The sequence below is a fragment of the Hipposideros armiger genome, unplaced genomic scaffold (assembly GCF_001890085.2).
Source record: "Hipposideros armiger isolate ML-2016 unplaced genomic scaffold, ASM189008v1 scaffold_146, whole genome shotgun sequence".
NCBI classification, from domain to species: Eukaryota; Metazoa; Chordata; class Mammalia; order Chiroptera; family Hipposideridae; genus Hipposideros; species Hipposideros armiger.
In genome coordinates, this window is record NW_017731496.1 from 1,450,170 (window position 1) to 1,467,874 (window position 17,705).

The 17,705-nt window shown below is 41.2% G+C and overlaps 1 long non-coding RNA gene across 2 annotated transcripts in view; it reads left to right on the forward strand.

Moving 5' to 3' along the window:
- The first annotated feature begins 8,410 nt into the window (after positions 1 to 8,410).
- The window catches only part of LOC109387041 (uncharacterized), a 16,103-nt gene continuing 6,808 nt past the window's right edge, over positions 8,411 to 17,705 (forward strand). The window contains exons 1-4 of one of the 2 annotated variants that reach the window (XR_002124893.1): positions 8,411 to 8,621; positions 9,193 to 9,321; positions 11,949 to 12,028; positions 12,884 to 13,009. This is a non-coding gene — a long non-coding RNA (uncharacterized LOC109387041). The remainder of the gene's footprint in view (positions 8,622 to 9,192; positions 9,322 to 11,948; positions 12,029 to 12,883; positions 13,010 to 17,705) is intronic. The other variant, XR_002124894.1, reaches the window with a different exon arrangement.

Genomic DNA, 17,705 nt, shown 5'->3' on the forward strand with positions numbered 1-17,705 from the left:
GTGACGTGCCCTCCAGTGGCTTTTCTGATTCGCTTTCTGACCTAAACACACATTACTTTAGTCCCCGTGCTGGGCCAACACGGTCTCCAAATATCTGCTGGCTGAAGTCAGAGGCTTGCATATCATGTATTACATGGCAGGCAATGAAGAAGGCTTCTGAGGCTGGCCGGCTCCTCAGTCCTAGGCTCCATTTTCATGCTGTTGTAATATAATACCAGCCATGGGGTAGGCACATACATTCAAAATCCCAATTCCAGAGGCGTAAGATCACTTTTATCAGGAGCAGGTCAGGGGGGAGGTTCGGCTAAACTTGCTTTTATCTAGATTTTCGGAAATGCAGACGGGAAAACTTAAGCGAGTGCTCCCTTGTGTGCTGAGCTGCCGGTGAGCAGGGGCCCAGCTCCCGGTCCTGATCTCCGTGAAACAAACCTTTGGGCATTCCTTTTGTTGGTTAGTTACCACCAGAAGCAGCCAGAGCCTTCTTTTGTAGAGGACAGAAGGAGGGCAAGTCCTTACACACCCCACACATGACTCTACCCATAAATATGTTTCATTCACACAGGTCATGAAATTAGCTCTACCTTTCAAATAATGTACTAAATAAGGTACGTCTTTGCTAAGCAGAAACCTGCTTTCTGGAAGCCATTGGCCCTGAATTCAGTGGGACCTCTTTTATTTTATTAGCTGGGGCCAGGGAAAGCATAAACAGGCTCCGTTTACACCCATGTACCTCTTATTTTATGACGCACCCCGTTGGTGGGGAGTATGTGTTCTTCAAGTAGCGGATGCAGACAATAGACAGGGAAAATGTGTGGCAATGTGGGGGGTACATCAGGTATTATTAAACTTCTTAAAAGTCAAAGATCAGCCACTTTGGAGGTTTGTCAGTGAAGCTAGCGTGGGAGGAAAATTGTTCTTATTAACGTTACTGTGAGTTAAGATTAAGCAGAGTGAAAACCAAGTCATCCAAACATACTTTAGCTGGAATTAGGATGCCCGCTGTAGTTCTGCAGAATGTGACACGTCCTTTGACAGAATTATGGTAGAAATGTAGATGGATTTGGAAATGGGAAGGTGGCATAAGCTTCACCTATTTATCCTAGTTTAGCTTATTTTTGGAATTTGAAGGTGACTCTAGGCAATGTTCTTACCATGAATGATTTCTTCATTTTCCGAAGGCTTTTTACTTGAGATGATCATGCCATCCAGGCACCTGCAGTGATTTAGAACTTGTTATGTGCCAGACAAAGTGCTAGACCCTGAGAACTGTGCTGACTGGGATCTGGGGGCTGCAAAGAACAGATACCGCTGAGTTTGCCCTTAGTCACAGGAGTTTACTGTGGAAGGAAGCTGACCGGAATCTCCACCACTGAGCCACGTGTCTCCGAAAAGCTTTCCGGAAAGGCCACCCAGCCAGGCCTCACGAAAACTGGATTGAAGTTCAGGAACTGGAAGGTCATTCAGGATGCGGCTCTGTGACTGGGTTATCTAGCTGCCCCCTGAACAGCAGGCATCTGCCTGCGATCCCTACTCACAGGCTTAGCCGCCAAGGTGATTTAGCTCTTCTCTCGCGCTGTTTTTCTCTGGGTGTCTCTTGGCTTCTGCTCCTACGACCAACTGCTCAGCTCTCTGTTGATCTCACATTTAAACTCCATTAGTGAAAGGATTTAATTGGCCCTGCTGGGCACTAACCAGGTGCTAGAGTTGGACTGAGCCCTTGTGTCAGGCCTCCTATGGGTTACTGGACACCCTGTAGCTCAGCAGACCTTGGTCAGGTGCTTCTTCTTGGGCTAATCACCCATGTCCACGTTGTTGGGTCATATGGTCCAGAGCCTGGCCAACTTTGCTTAAGAGACTTCCTAGGGTTCTTCCTCGACTTCCCGCCACAGGATTTGTGCCTCCATGGCAGGCACTGGGAGCTTAACAAACCTCTGTCTACTGCAAGACTCAAGGATGAATAAGATCAACTCTTGGCTCTCCCTAAGCTTGCTTACCGTCTGTAAGGAGAGGGAGACATGCACAAGTAATCATAGGATAAAGTGATAAACGCTCTAATAGAGGATATATGAGGTACTCATATGTGATCTTCACATGGCCAGTGAAACACTGGGGAGATTACAAAACATACCCATGCCTAAGGCCTATCCTTGGGCAATTAAATGAGAATTTCTTGGGCGGTGGAGCCCAGGAGTTGGTATTTTTTAAATGTTCCCCAGGTTGTTCTCAGTGTAGCCAGAGTTGAGGTATCAATTAGCTTGATCCCCCCCCCAATGATTATAATCACTTTATGATTCCTTTTTGAGAGCAAAACTATAAGAGACTCATCTATTTTGATAGGTTCTAGGACTAAGGCTCTTCCAAAATATTAAATTCCTTTCGAAATACTATTATCTTTTTTAAAAAAGATTTTATTGGGGAATTGGGGGAGGGAAACAGACAAGTTACTGTCCTTTTGTTCTTCAATCTAGTTGTGGAAGATGCTGCTTCACTGGCCCATGTTCGTGTTATGGTCATTGTGCTCTTCCTGGCTGAAGCAGTCAGTCGCCAGCCATTGGACTGCCGCTCACGGTAGCTCACTGCAGCAGGGGCTGCAGCCTACGCCGTGGCCGGCTACTCACTGCAGCCCAGCCCCAGGCCGAGCTATTGTTCACAATCTTAGCTGTAGAGGGCGCAGCATCACTGGCCCATGTGGGAACTGAACTGGTGGCCCTGCTGCTCAGAGCTCGTGCTCCCAAGCCAACTCTTAACCAACTGAGCCACTTGGCCTGCCCCTTATTAATGATCTTGAAACAGTAATATAAAGAAAAATGTAAAATTTAATTTAGAGTTAAAGCAAATACTTATAGTTTTGAAGGAACATTTATTTGCATAATTACAACATTCAGATAGCTGCAGAAAATGTGAAAAGGTCTAAAATTTTCAAGATCTCCTACTACAAAGCCCAACATTTAAATGTACGATAATTGATATCGACAAACATCTCCTCAGACTTGCCTTTATAGACAAGGAAAAACAAAGTTTCCTCCAGTGACTGCCAGGAAGCAAGCATTTAATGCCTTGGGGACAAGGGGATGGCTTGAGAGTCACAATCTCAAAGCCCCTAAATGCTGAAAGTAGGGACCACTGTAACTCTATGGCTCCATCTTCTCTTTTCTTTAGAAAACAAAGATTGTTTGGTTTGAAGGTGTTCTTTAGCAAAGTCCAGAAGAGAACAATTTGAAGCACTAGTTTTGCTCTGAATAGGTAGATTGTTCACTGACAAAGTAACAACAACACACTGCTAAGAATTCTCACATTGTCCGTGGATCTCAGCCTGTCATCGGGAAAGAGAATCTCAGCCTGAGAATCAGAAAGAGAGAAGCAAAGACTGTTCAAGCATCTCATCTCCTTTTTAAGAAAAAAGGTTCAAAATCCTTCTAATTTCCCATTTCACCATCATCATCATCTTCATAGGAATCTATTGTGGATCTCTAACTGAAGGATGTGAAATGATGGGTGCTCTCTGTGCTTGAGGATCTTATAGTCCTGAGGAAGAGAAAACACAAACATAAGATGATAAAAAATAAAAGAGGCTATGGGCTATGAGCCTTGAGTAAGTATTACCATATTTGGAACTCAAATAAGGCCTTGTTTGGGGTAGGTAAGCAGAGAGGAGGAGGTAACTTGGGGGTCATTCCAGGCTAGGTGAGTCCCTGGAGACTCAATGGTGAATGCTGCAGTTTGTAGGGGCGGTGGGGCCGTGTGTCAGCCTTTGGCCATTCACAGAGTGCCCTCGGTGAGCTCTCAGTGGGGCTCTGCAGCTGCTTTGCCTGTGAGAGCCGGGACCCGGGTCCCTGGACTCCCTCATAACATGGGTCATGACGGCTGAAACAGAATCCATCACTTGAGCAGGGCAATTTCCTTTTCAAAGTCACCACTTTATTGAGCAGGGATTTATTTCATGCTTGCTCGCTCTTTAACAGTCATTTTCGCCAATGATACTATTACTCATAAAGAAAAGATAAATTTGCTATCCTTCAGAGCACTTAAAAAAAGAGAAAAGAAAGAGAGGAAAATGGACTGTAATGGCCTTTTTTGCAAAGTAGTAGTAAGGAACAAATTCTTGGGAGTAAATTGTTTCCTCATAAGAAATCAGTTCTGACATTGACATGGTAGATTTGTCCATGATTTCCAGGGAGTTTCTTTTATAAGGATCAGATTATTTAATTATCCATTAGTGTTGATTTTGGTTCTTGAGGTAACTTGATGAGACGCATCTTTTCCAGAAAGAAACCATCAATCAGGTAAGAGGCTTACATCAGACTTTGTTACTATGCAGATGCTCTTAATGACTTAGACCTGGGGTTGGCAAACTTTTTCTGTAAAGGGCAAGCATTTTCTGTACAGATAGTAAATATTTTAGGCTTTGCATGCTGTACAGTCTCTGTTGCAACCACTCAACTCTACCCTTGCATTGTGTAGTATAAATGCATTGACAATATATAAAGGAATGGACACAGCTTATGTTCCCCTAAAACTTTATTTAGGGGTGCTGAAATTTGGATTTTCTATAATTTACACATGTCATTGATTTTTTTCCTCCCAAACAGTAAAAAATGTAAAATCCATCAGTAGCTTGTGGACCATTCAAAAGTAGGTAATGGGCAGGATTTGGATGTAGTTTGTCTATTCCAGCTTAGGGTAAAGTTGTAACTTAGAGGGGATGTATCAGCTCTAGAATTATGAAATTCCAGATCTGGAAGAGACTAGATGCTTCCAGTCCAATCTCCTCATTTTACCAGGAGTGAAAACTGAGGCAGAGAGTGGTTAAGTGCCTTATTCAAAGTTACTTTTTGAGTGAGTGACACATCCCTACTGTACAAGGAAGTGTGGGATCAAATTACTTTACTGGTGTGTGTGTGTGTGTGTGTGTGTGTGTGTGTGTGTGTGTGTGTGTGTACATGCGGTGGCAACAGGGAGTATGTGGGAGTTGTATTGTGTCATCTTTCACATTGTGATTTAATATATTTTGTTGAGGCAAGAAATGTATCAAAATAAGGGAAATCAACTGGAATCTTTACTGGTGGGAGAGGATGATATCAGACTGAATGGGGGACAGAACTTTGAAAAGTTCTCTCAGAGCATAGCAGAGCTCCCAGGAAGATCAGAGCACTAAATAGATTATTTCCCCCTCCTTTAAAGGCCATTCTATTGGGTTGTCAGAAAAGTCATGATGTATTTTTTCTATGTTTTTTTTTTGTCGCAAAAATGCATCATGACTTTTCCGACAACCCAATAGTTCTGTGATTGGCTTTTAGACAGCAGATACACAGGATCTCATCACAAAGGCACAAGGCTATGGAGAGAGAGAGAGAGAGAGAGAGAGAGAGAGAGAGAGAGAGAGAGAGAGAGAGAGAGAGAGAGAGAATGAATTTGAGTAGGGAATCAAGATACCTGTATCCTATTTTGTTTGTAGACCATTTAGTACCTGTTGCAAAGTTTTTGGTACCTTCCTAAAGAATTGAAATTCACAGGCGATAGGAAAGATACTGCCACAGAGGATAGTTGACTTTGGGACAAGGACTCAGGATTTGGACCTTGATGCCAAAATGTTCCAAGGGACCTTTTTGCCATGTATTAACTGCACAATACAGACTTCAATCTAGACTCTTTTCCTCTTCTTTAGAATAGAGGAACTATTTGACCATTTTCAAGTCTGGCAACAAAACAGTATGACAGCCTCTCTTCTCCACTTTCCTCAGTGTGGGAAAACCAATTAATCAACCAATGAATCCTCATCAATATTTGTGGGTTTAATAGAAGCAAGTAGTCAATGCAAGTGTGAATTCTGTGGTCCCTTAGTAGTTTCAAGCAACTACCCAACTATCCTTCACTGAATTAGCAGGGCTGAGCCTAGGGGGAGGCAGCTGAGGCTTTTAATTTTGCATTGTATGCACCTCACTATAGTCCTCACCCCGATTAGCAGAAACTTCAAGTCGAGAGCCCCAAATTCTGAAACCATTAATTAGGAGGAAGTCATGCCCATGATCAGGCAATATGTGTTGAACCTCTGCCCCGACAAGTTGTGGGAGCTTGGGAAACTTCTAATATCCAGCATCACCTATTTTTCTCTTCGTGCTTTTTCTCTCCCTCACTGGGATACTGTGTGAATAGATGAGATAATAAACCAGATTTTCTGAGTTCATAAATTACTCCCTGGGAATAATTTATATCCCACATATACTTTCTGGTCACTGGGGTACTATTCGGTAAATTGCTGCCCTCCTGCAGTGCTTTAAGTGGAACCCTAGTGACCCCAAAGAGTTAACGCCTCCCTCTAAGCAATTCGCTTACTCCTGGGGCATAATTTACACTCTGAGAGGACCTTGCTGACCATATGTGAAGTGCTCGGAGTTCTTTGAAAGAAAGTCGGCCCTAGAAATGTAAGGAATTAATATTACAAAAGGCGCATTTATAGCCCATTTTTCAAGGAATCCATCATGTAAGTTTTCCCAGAACAATTCTGTAAGGTGGGTCATTAGTATCCTTTCCAGAGTCATCCTCTAGCCAATGAAGGATCAGCTCATAACATACCCAACATGAGATTAGGGAATAACATATTTGGAAGATGACTTCATTATTTGAAAAATAATGGGTGAAAGATTGGGAAGTGCATTTCAGAAATCTGAGCAAAAAAACAAAAGCTGCAAGTAAGGTAAATGTAATGAAGTTTATCTGCTTTACAATGTTGAACAGTGCAGAGATATGACAATAGAATGGATCAATTTTTTATACAAACACAGGAGCACTTTCCTATTAAAATTATCAAAATGGCCACCTGAGGAGACTATCTGCATATCCTAATATGCAGCTATTGCTCAAAACACTTTTATGATGGATTTGTTCATTGAGTCAATAAGTATCATCTAGACATGTCCCTTCTTAAGGTCCTGTGTTGGCAGTTATCAAGGGATATAAAAAGGCACGAGGTAGCATCCCTATATTCGGTAGTGACAATTGTCTGGATGGGTTTAATCTGGGGCAAAGACCAAATCATCTGAAATAAATTCTAGCGAAATAGGTGGGTTATAACCACGAGAAGGTAATTTAGACTGTTCTTCTGGTATGGCGTGGTGGTAAACTGCAATGATGGGCCCAGTTCTTCACCCTTCTCTGTATTCATGCTCTTTGCCATATGACTTTGCAGATTCTTTTACTAAAGATGGTGTCCATTTCCCCATACCTTGAATACGAACTGGCACTGTGACTTGTTTTGGCCAGTGGAAAGCCATGGTAGTGAAGATGGGCCACTTTTGAACCTATGACCCAAGAGACTAACATGGTTTTACTTACTCTTGCAAACCTCTGCCATTATCACAAGAACATGCTTGGGCTAGCTCGACCAAGAAGAGACACTTGTCGCTTGGATTGTCACAACCAAGGTCAACGTAGATCATTTGACAGCCAGCTGACTCCCCTGCTCCAGACATGTAGGTGAGCCTAGTAAAGATCAGCAGAGTTGCCTTTCTGACCACTCCAGATAGATGAGCTATATATACTTCTTGTTGTATGGTACTGGGTTTTTGTGGTTGTTACACAGCACAGTTATGGTAGTAGATAACGGAAACAGCTTATAAACTGATTCCAGAACTCCCAATACTGAACAAGAACAATATTCCTGGAATACGTGGTGTCTCCAGGTGACTGCAAGGAGGCTGTAACAAACCTTTGGGGATATATGTCCCAGTGTTTGTTGGGCACCCATCCTCTGTTCGTACTGTACTTTGTGCTCCTTGTATGGGGTTGCTTGATGCATACCAAATGTTCTGCAAGGGCAGGAACCGCTTTTATTTTAATTTTATTATTTTTTTTTGCATCCTTGGCATCCAACACATAAATGGTATTTGTTAAGTGGGGAAAAGTGAAGAATTTAGTTAGAAGTCATAACTTGCATTGTGTACTTTTAGTAACTTTGGTCTATTCACAATGTGTTTGGTGTGTAATAGGTAATCTTAAAAACTTAATTAATGAGCGCAATTACTTGACTAGATTATACATGCATGTGTTGCACCTTTCAAAAGACGCAAAGGCATTTTCAGTGCTAAGTGATTCCTTCTCTCATGCCACCTTCAAGCCACCTATTTCCCTGGTAACACAATTACTAAATTCCTATTAATTCTTCCAGACAATGTACAGTCATTAAAATAAAGCTTTTGTCTAGGAAAGAAAGAATATTTCCAATCATTATATTTTAAAAGTCTGCGCATTTTACAATCCCTTTTCTTTTGCGTGGTTGGGCCTCTTGGATGTAGCCTTAGGTTCTTTTCTAGCATGTTGGGAGGGTTACTCCTCCTGAGTTTGTTCCTTTTTGATTCAGCAACTTTTCCTCAGCTTGTGTTGAGGCTTGAACAGTGCTGAAGTTAACGCAGCTGTTTGTGTTTACTTCTTTGCTTGTGTGCTGTTAGCTGCTATCACATGAGATGCCAGCCCAGGGGCCTGGTAGTTACCATGGAACCAGGCAGCAGAAGGAGCAGATAAACTCAAAACATTGAGTTCTGTGGGTGACAAGGAGCCAGGAGTTCTGAAGCCCTAAAAAGTATCTTTTATCATGGAGGACCCATGCCTCTACTGATGATAGTGGGGTGAGTATAATTTTAATTTAAAACGCTTAAAGGAACCTTTACAAACTAGCCTGTTGCTTCTGCTTTATAACAATGCAAATTTGTACACTGTGGCCAAATCATGCTGGCATAACCAGGTTGGCTGGAATAGAGCTGGCATTGTAGCTTTTAAAGCGTGCTTGAGGGGTTCTATGAAGTGGTTTAAACCAAAGCCACAAAAATGACAAAAAAAATTTATTTTCAGATGAATTTTAGTAGACTGCCGACTCTTAGCATGTATGCGCTAAAGATGCATACTTAAAAAAAATCTATTTTGACAATTAGGAGGTTTAAAAATATCCCTCCTCATGATTCGTGGCATTTCAGACCCAACTAATTTGGGAGCACAAAATATGTGCTAGGTACTGTTTTAAATGTTTGTATTTATAATTTCTCATCCAGTGAAATATATTGTTCATTAACTATGATGTTAAAAATAGCAAAAGAAAAAAAACCAATTAGGAAATAAAGTGATGTATTTGTTTCATATCTGCCTTTTACGGTGTGTGGAATCTTGGTTTGCATGTCATGGTTGCCCATAATCTCTTTATAGAGGATGTCTTCTGTACCCTTCACACTGGATTCCGCACGATTCATTTACACGCATCGGATGGCCACTCTCAGATGAAAACCTGCTGCAGAGTGGCAGGCGTGGGATGTTAGTTTTTACTTTATGACTGAGGTACTGTTTCATCAAAACAGTGTTTCAAACAGATGTGTCCTGGTGTTTACTGAGGGGGAGAAGTTAAGCCAGACTGATTAATTAGCAGTTAGTCAAGATGTTTCTCTACTCCTATCTGGAAGTCTGGGGATTATGAAGCTGTCAGTAGGTTATATTCAGAGGATGAAAAAAATGACAGCAAACCAAACCTCAGATCACTATGCTAGCGTGTAAAATATGGTGTTTTTACCGCCACTACATGGTTTTTATTGAAACATGAATTTTTTTGGAGTGTGCATGATAGGACTAACACAGAGGTCATCATACTTTTTCTGTAAAGGGTCAGGCAGGTAGTAAGTATTTTAGGCTTTGTGGGCCATATAGTCTATCATAATGACTCAACTCTGCAATTGTATCACTAAAGCAACTGTAGACAGTATGTCAATGAATAAGCATGGCTGTATTCCAATAAGACTTTACGTATGGACACTAAAATTTGAATTTCACATAATTTTCCTGTGTCACAAAATGTTATTGTTCTTTTGATTTTTGTCAGGCCATTTAAAAATGCAAAAAGAATTCTTAGTTTGCCAGCTGTATTATTTCACCCATGGACCATCATTGGCCAACCTTTGGCAAAGAGTCTTAAATCAGTTTTAGTCCTTCAGTTCTTTTTGTTTTATATATACAAGACTAATTCTTTTTTAAATCTTAGTTTTTATATTTGTTAAATAAGGAATAATAGTAGCTGCTCTGTCTCTTCCCAGAATTGTTGGCAGGATTGAACGATGTGATGGATGTGACAGTATTTTGAGCAATGTGAAGTGCCACACTGAGATAAGCTATTGACTATGTTATGATTTGCATCAGGAATGTGTTTGGTTACAGGTAGCTGAGAACTGGCTTAACAGTGGCTTAAACCCATAAAGACATGTATTGTTCACTTACCAGGATGTACAAGGTCCCAGAATTGGTGCAGTGGCTCCACAACGTCACTCAAAACCTGATGTTTGCTCTCTATATTTTGCTAAAATCCATGTGTTGGTGATACCTACTTTCACAGTCCAAGATGAGGTCATAACTCTACAAATCATGTTCTCACATGACAGTGTCCCAAACAAGAAGGAAGAAGGGAATGGAGAGAAACGGGGTTTTCTTCCAGCTTTCTCTCCTTCCAGCGAGAGGAAAGTCCTTCCTAGCCCTCCCCCAGCAGGCTTCTTTTCACATCTCACCAATCAGAACTGGTTCACTCACCCATTCTAGCTCAGTGACTGGCAAAGGGCAATTGATGTGCTCGGCTTATAGTCCAACCATGAATCAGCTTCTGGACTTGGGTACAGTGCTGCCTGGACATTCAGGGTTCCACTAGCAAGGAAAATGGGGGAGCACCTAATGGTGTGTGCCACCCTATTTTCCTACCCTATTATGAGTTGTGTGGCTGTCAGGTTGGGGGTGTAGCTGATGAGCTAATTCCCTAAGAATGCTCAAAGAAGAATCCTTCAGGTGCCACACAAGCTGTCCCCACATGCACATACAGACAAAACCATTGTAGTGGGCTGGCAGAGTCTAGCTAGGAGCTGAGACTGCATGAGTATGGAATGTCCACATCAACCTGTGTTAACCTGAGAAGGAAGCAGAAAAAGGGAGGAATCTGAAGGTCATCTCCATAGGGCTTCTGGAACATACTAGAAAGAACCAGTTCAACCCTCATCTAGTATACTTTATGATGATAAAATGCTCCACAGTCTTTTTTTTTCTGAGGAATCCCTGTATTGTGTAGTCAAGTACTGGAAGTACCTTTGTAGGTGTGTCTCATTTTCAAAAAGCTCAGATTAAAAATATGGACTCACAAAACACAAATTGGGAGTTAAATAATCTAAAGTTTAAATACTTCATTTTATAGAAAAATTTACTTTAAAATACCTTTAAATGGTGAAATACTTTGGTGCACTTTAAATGATTTTATTGATAAAAATATGATTTCCACATACTTTATGTGTTTTCCAATTGCTGACTGTATATTTGGCCCATAGACCATAGTTTGCTAGCTGTTGGCAGAGTCTTGAATCAATTTTAGTCCTGGTTCTTTTTTTTATTTTTATAAAAGACTAATTCTTTTTTAAATCTTAGTTTCTAAATCAATAATTTATCATTTCTATGTAAAATATGTGTTTGGACACCCCCCCCACACACACCTATTGAATTGCATTGAGCTATGTAGACCTATAAATTAATTTAAAAAGCATGAGTAAAATAATCTTGTAGAATAAAATTATCACTGATCTGAACTAAATTAAACATGTCAGGGTTTCAGGGTACCAGGGTAAATGGCATTTTCCAAGGAATTAAATACCTACTTCAAAAAGAAAGTCTTACACAAATTATACACTCTGTACATACAAGTCAAGTCTCGTTACAATGCAGAGATTCCTACATTGTGTGGAAGGGTTGAATCAAAGGTCCCTCAAAACTCAAAGAATCTTTCGTTTTGTGAGTACCATTTGACCTTCAAGGTCACTTCTTTTCTTAAATACTGCAATTCTATAGTTATAGTAGAAATGTCTGTAACCAAGTTCCAAGCTCATAACCCACTGTTCATAGATTCACCTATTCATTCGTTCATTTCCTTCCCCACCCCCGCTCTCTAGATGGTCCCTGCTGTTACGGAGTTTACAGACTAGAATGAGGGGATCAACACAAACATCTATGTGATTATACTGATGAATGTGTAAGTACATAGAGATTAGTGCTCTGAAGAGAGGAGCACTGCACTGTGAAAGGATAATGAGAGAACCTGAACTTGACTGGGGATCATAGAAGGCTTCTCAAAAGAAGCAATGCTTGATCTGAGAACTAACATGTGAATAGAGTTAATTAATGAAAAAGGTAGATTGGGATGGAAGTAGCATTCCTATCAGAGGTACAGTGTTTATGTTTGCCTGTCTGTCCACCTGTCCATCTACTCATCATCCATCCATCCATCCATCCATTTTACAAAACGGTATAGTACCAAGTGATCATAGAGTTGCAAACAAGTAGAAATCGTATCTGTTTTCTAAGTCTACAAGTCCATTTGTGAGACCAGAGAAGTACATGTTAAAAAAATCTTCAGAAAATGTTAAGGGGTTAAGTGATAATGATGTGAGGCAGTTTCAGCCCTTACTCTTGGTCTTATTGTTGTGGGATTTGCCTGAGTGAACACCCAGAGGCAGCTCTCCCAGGTGTGGACCTCACTGCTTTTTTCCCATGGAGAAGGTGCAGAGTGCAGAGGATAAGACCCATGTGCCAGCAGCCTAGCACGGCTTCCATGGGAACTGCAATCTGCAGTTAAAAATTGAAGCAAAATCCTGCATTAACAGGGGAATTTATCTAATTTTAGAGTGAATTACTTTTTTTCTAGTGCTTTTAGGATCACCCGAAAAGCAAAATTCAATATTTAAAAAAACGGGAATTAAATGGGTATCTATTCTGCACAAAGAGATTCCACCATCTCATTGTGACCTCCCAGAATATGGCTGCATGTACATCAGAGGTAGATTGTGGGCTGGTTTTCAGTGATTGATTAGCAAATTTCCATTTACAGTTGTCGAGTTGATGGTAAATGTTCCACCGAGTTCACAGAATCTTGGCCTTCGGTTTATACCTGGAATGAGCTTAGAGATCCAGTATAACTCTCATCTTACACAAGAAGAAATCGAAAGACAGATGGGTTAAGTAACTTTTTTTTCAAGTCACTTAAACATTGATGCCGCACATCACTCCACAGGGTTTTGAGATGGCTGTATAAGCCGTACAAGCTGGATCTAGGATCTTCTAACCCCTGGTTTAGTGTGAGGGGCTTTGAAGTCTGACTCTGCACTCAAATCCTTGCTACTTACTAGCCTTGTGACCTTGGAAAAATTCTTTAACTTCCCTAAGCCTCGGTTTCCTCACCTATAAAAGGGGATAACACTTCTAACTACCTTACGGCACTGTTGTGAAGATTTGAAGATTAACATGTGTGAGAAGAGTCAGGCCTGTAGTAAATGTTTTGCCACATGCCTTTGGCCAACAGAAAGAGGACAGAAGTGACGTATGTGTCTCTTCTAGGTGGGAGTTCATTAGCCTTGGCTAGTTCCCTCTGTTGTCTGGTGCTCCTAAACTCAACTGTGAGAAAACCAGGTCCTGGGCAGTCAGTCATTGCAGGGACAGGAGAGAGATGAAAGAAATCCGAACTAGAATGACTAATGTCACCAGGAACATTCTTATACAAGCCTTTTTTGTGGGCATATGCATTTATTTCTTTTAAACAAATACCTAGGAGTAGAATTACATTAAAAGTGGCCAGTTTTCCAAAGTGGTTGCACCATTTTACACTTTAACTAGAAACATGTGAGAGTTTCATTTGCTCCACATTCTCACTCACATTTGCTATTGTCAGTCTTTAATTGTATCCATTCTGGTGAGTGTGTAATGATATCTCATTGTTGGTAGCCTACTGAGTTGAAAAAAGTTTCTTGCTTGTTTGCGAATTTCTAACACTGGCTTCTAGGTCCTCTGTTTCACCCTTAAGGGTAGAGCACAAAAAGTGTGACTAAGTCCAGACCCAGACTTGTTACTCAGCCTTGCTCACCTACAGCACCAACTGGGAATTGGCCAGACCAAGCACCACATCCCACAGAAACACCCAGTTGTTTCATGAGTAGTTGGTGAACCTTCCAGGTGGCCACACTTTAAATGTCAGAGCTCCTGGTCCTGATGTGACAAATGTCTATGTGATGCAGAGGTATGGGAGGCCTCTTCTACACCTTCTGTTTTTTAATGAACAGCAAAAATTGATCTTTTTACTGGACTAAAATCACATTGTCTTTGTGTAGCTCATAGAGGGCTTTGCCAGGGATGGAGAGCACAGATGGTAACTACAATGAGCTTTCTACATCACCTTTCTCTCCTTCTGCTGCCCTTTCTACTTCTAGTTCTACTTTCTCCCCTTCTGCCTGCTTTCTTTCCTTTTCTTCTCCTCTCTCTCCTTTTTCTTCTCTTCTTCCTTGTTTTTCTCCTTTGAGCAACTGAACAAGAGTTTCATGAAACATCTGAACACAAATTGGAAATCCAGAGAAAAATTCAAACCCTTGGATCATCACGTGTATGCCCTAGTCCCTTCTGAATGTAATATAGTCCTGGTTTATCTCATATATCGTTTTAATGTGCATATTATTAAAAGTTCTATTTTGTCCTGCTATCGTTACTTCATGTAGCTATTTGCATATTTCTAGATAACCCTCATAATTATGATTCCTAATGTTGACCTAATAGTCCATATATTAACACACCAGCCTGCTAAGCCCTTTCATCTAATGGTAATACAATGTTCTAGAGTATGGATGTAGCAGAATTTATTTGAGCAATCCCCTTTCATTGGATAGTTATGTTCCTTATAGCTTGAAGCATTAATAATAATGATATAGAAAATATTCTTTTCTAGAAATATTTATCTGCATTTCTACTTTTTTCCTTAGGCTTAATTTCTAGATGTAGAATTAGAGTCGAAAGGTAATGGACTTTTTAAATGTTCTTTCTACACGTATAATGTTCTAGAAAATAATGTTCTAGAAAGACCCAACCAACTTTGTTACTAAAATTAATATATGAGAATGCCTATTTCATGACAAATGAAACTTTTAGAAAATTGTATAATTAAACAAAACAAAAATCTTTTTATTACGAAGCAGTACTTATATCTGCTTCCAAAACCTCAGTCTTACAGAAGTGCATGTTTGTTTCTTTAAATATTAGGATGAATACTGGACTACGTTTGGGCATCTACCTTCTCGTTTGCAGGATTTTATAGTCAGTGGTAGATATTGCCGAGTCAGGTCTGTGGTACGGTCAGTGACAGTAGCCAACATTTTCAGTGTGCCTTCCTCAACAGCAGTCCCCTGGTGGGTTCTCCCTTCCTTCCTCCATCTTGGTGGTCAGTAGTGCTATTCCCCAAATATTTCTGGCTTTTTGACTTCCAGGCACAGGGCAAAATTTTACTCCCTGGCCCTCCGGTAGTTGAATGACTAGTAGTTGGGCCATATGACTAGTTTTGGGCAGTAAGATGTGAGTGGAGGTGAGGTGCGTCACCACCAGATCAAGCTGGTCATTGCTGATGTGAGGTTGTTCAGACCTTTCTTTCCTCTTCCACGTGGCTGGCTGTATATGAGGGAGATGTAGTGGAGTGGGAAAGATGCCTGTTTTTCCGTTGAGATTTTGGTAGTGTTTGCTACCACAGCACAAACTAACGTGTTCTAAATGCAATACCGTCACCTTCCTGACATTTATGAGGGACTCCCATATATCCATCATATAGTCCTAAGGCCTTTGCCCTGACCCTACTGGTTGGGAGTCAATAGAAATAGATTTGAATCTCGAGTTACATGAGTGACACAAAACGGTTCTGTACAATTACCACTTAATTTTTAAAAACCCTAGTTGATGGCAAGGAAACAAAAAATAAATACCTTTGTTTATTCAGAGAGTTTCAAGAACAAATAAGTTGATAGTTGCAGGAGTGGGGGTGAAGGCAGTGGGAAGAGAAGAGATACTGATGGCCAGCTCAGAGAGAGATGGAAGTCTGACCTTTATTACTCAAGAACCTGCCAAAAGAGGTTTCTGCCATGCACACAGATAGGCAGGGTATGCGAGAAATGGCAAAGAAACACATGCCCAGTGGAAACTAATGCCCCTTTTAAACAAGCCGAGCGGCTCTTGATGCAAGGCAGTATGGTCTTGCTCCTCTGTTTACAGAGGAAACCTTTCATGTAAGCGTGATATATCGAGGATTTAAACCATTGAGGTCCTTTATGCTAACAGACCATTCGTCTTGAATTTTCCAGGTTTCCAGCTTGTCTTCAAGGAGTACACCATTGACTCTGAAATTAGCTATTGTATGGACAGATACATTACAGGTCTCTAAATTATCAGGCTGCAGGAACTTGTCATTCCAATACTTCAATGAAATCTCGCTTTCTTTCAGCCCTCCCTCCCTTCTATCCTGAGCTGTTGTCACACAGGCCATTTCAGATCCCTTTTGCTTTCAGATGTCAGAGCCCCTGCTCCTCCTTGCGTTTCTTTAGCGCCAACATTTCAGGCTACCATTCCCTAGTTAGCTTTCTTTTTTTCTGTGATACATCCGAACCTTGGATTTTCCTTGAAGAAAGTGGGTCTTCTACTGTAGGAGTGGATGGCTTCCCAAATTGGGCTCAAGGGCCTTTCTTTTCAGACTTTTTGGGAGCTAAAACACTTTGGTTGCTGAAGCGTGCGTGCGTGTGTATGTGTGTGTGTGTGTGTGTGTGTGTGTGTGTGTTCTCTGCTGTCACAGAAAAGACACAATATTTAAATTAAAGCAAGTTGAAGTCTTGTTTAAGAATGCTTGAGAATTTCCCCAAAGCGGTGTCCCAGGCTGGCATCAACCAACCTGAAGTGGGAATTACTTTCCTGGAAACACTCTGGAATAAAACGTTTTCCCCTTCTAGAATGCTTTCCTTCTAGCCCAGTTTCCTTCTAGTCTGTAACAGTTTATCATCTGACTCACAATCACCAGGGTGGAAGTTACTGTGCAGATTCCTGAGTTACACCCTAGACCAGGGGTCTGCAAACTGAGGCTCGCGAGCCGCATGTGGCTCTTTGGGTATGTACAAGTGGCTGTGAAGTAAAATTGAAAATGAAAATAAAATTATCATAGTTTCAATTATAAAAGTTTTAAAGTCTATTATTCACATAATGGTGATTTCATTTGTTTTATGGCTCTCAAATAATTTTTAAATTGTTGTGAGGGACAGGGTTGGCTCTTCTGTCTCAAAAGTTTGCCAACCCCTGCCCTAGACCCACTGAATTAGAGCCTGTGGGGGCTGGGAGCCAGAACCCTGCATTTTCATGGCCTTAGAACCCCTACCTCCTAGCAGATCTCCCACTAACTGGAGAGAATCTTCTATCTGCCTCACCTGCAACAAAGCCATGGACTCTTCCGTCTCAGAGACAAGGGCTGATGGGAGGGAAGACACCATCCTGCCTCTTCCAAAACTCTCCTGTGTGGCTGGGCCTAGTGTTTGCGAATGACAAGGTCATGCAGGAAGGTCAATGGACAAGACTTAGGAAATACACAAGGAGTGAAACACAGATGTCAGAGCCTCTTCTGGTCCGGGATTAGGGAACTAAGCACCATTTAGTTTTTTCATTCATTTGTCCTCAGATATTTACTAAGTGTTTACTCTGTGCCAGGCACCAGTCTGGCTGCATTCCACCAAACTTTGCATCCCTCAGTTTTTGTCAGATATGAAAAATGAAGCTGAGGTTTAAGTTCCAATTAGGCAGGACCGGCAAAACAATTAGGAGAATGAAGATAAGTCTTGCCTTTTCTCTCTGTGTGCATACCTTTGTGT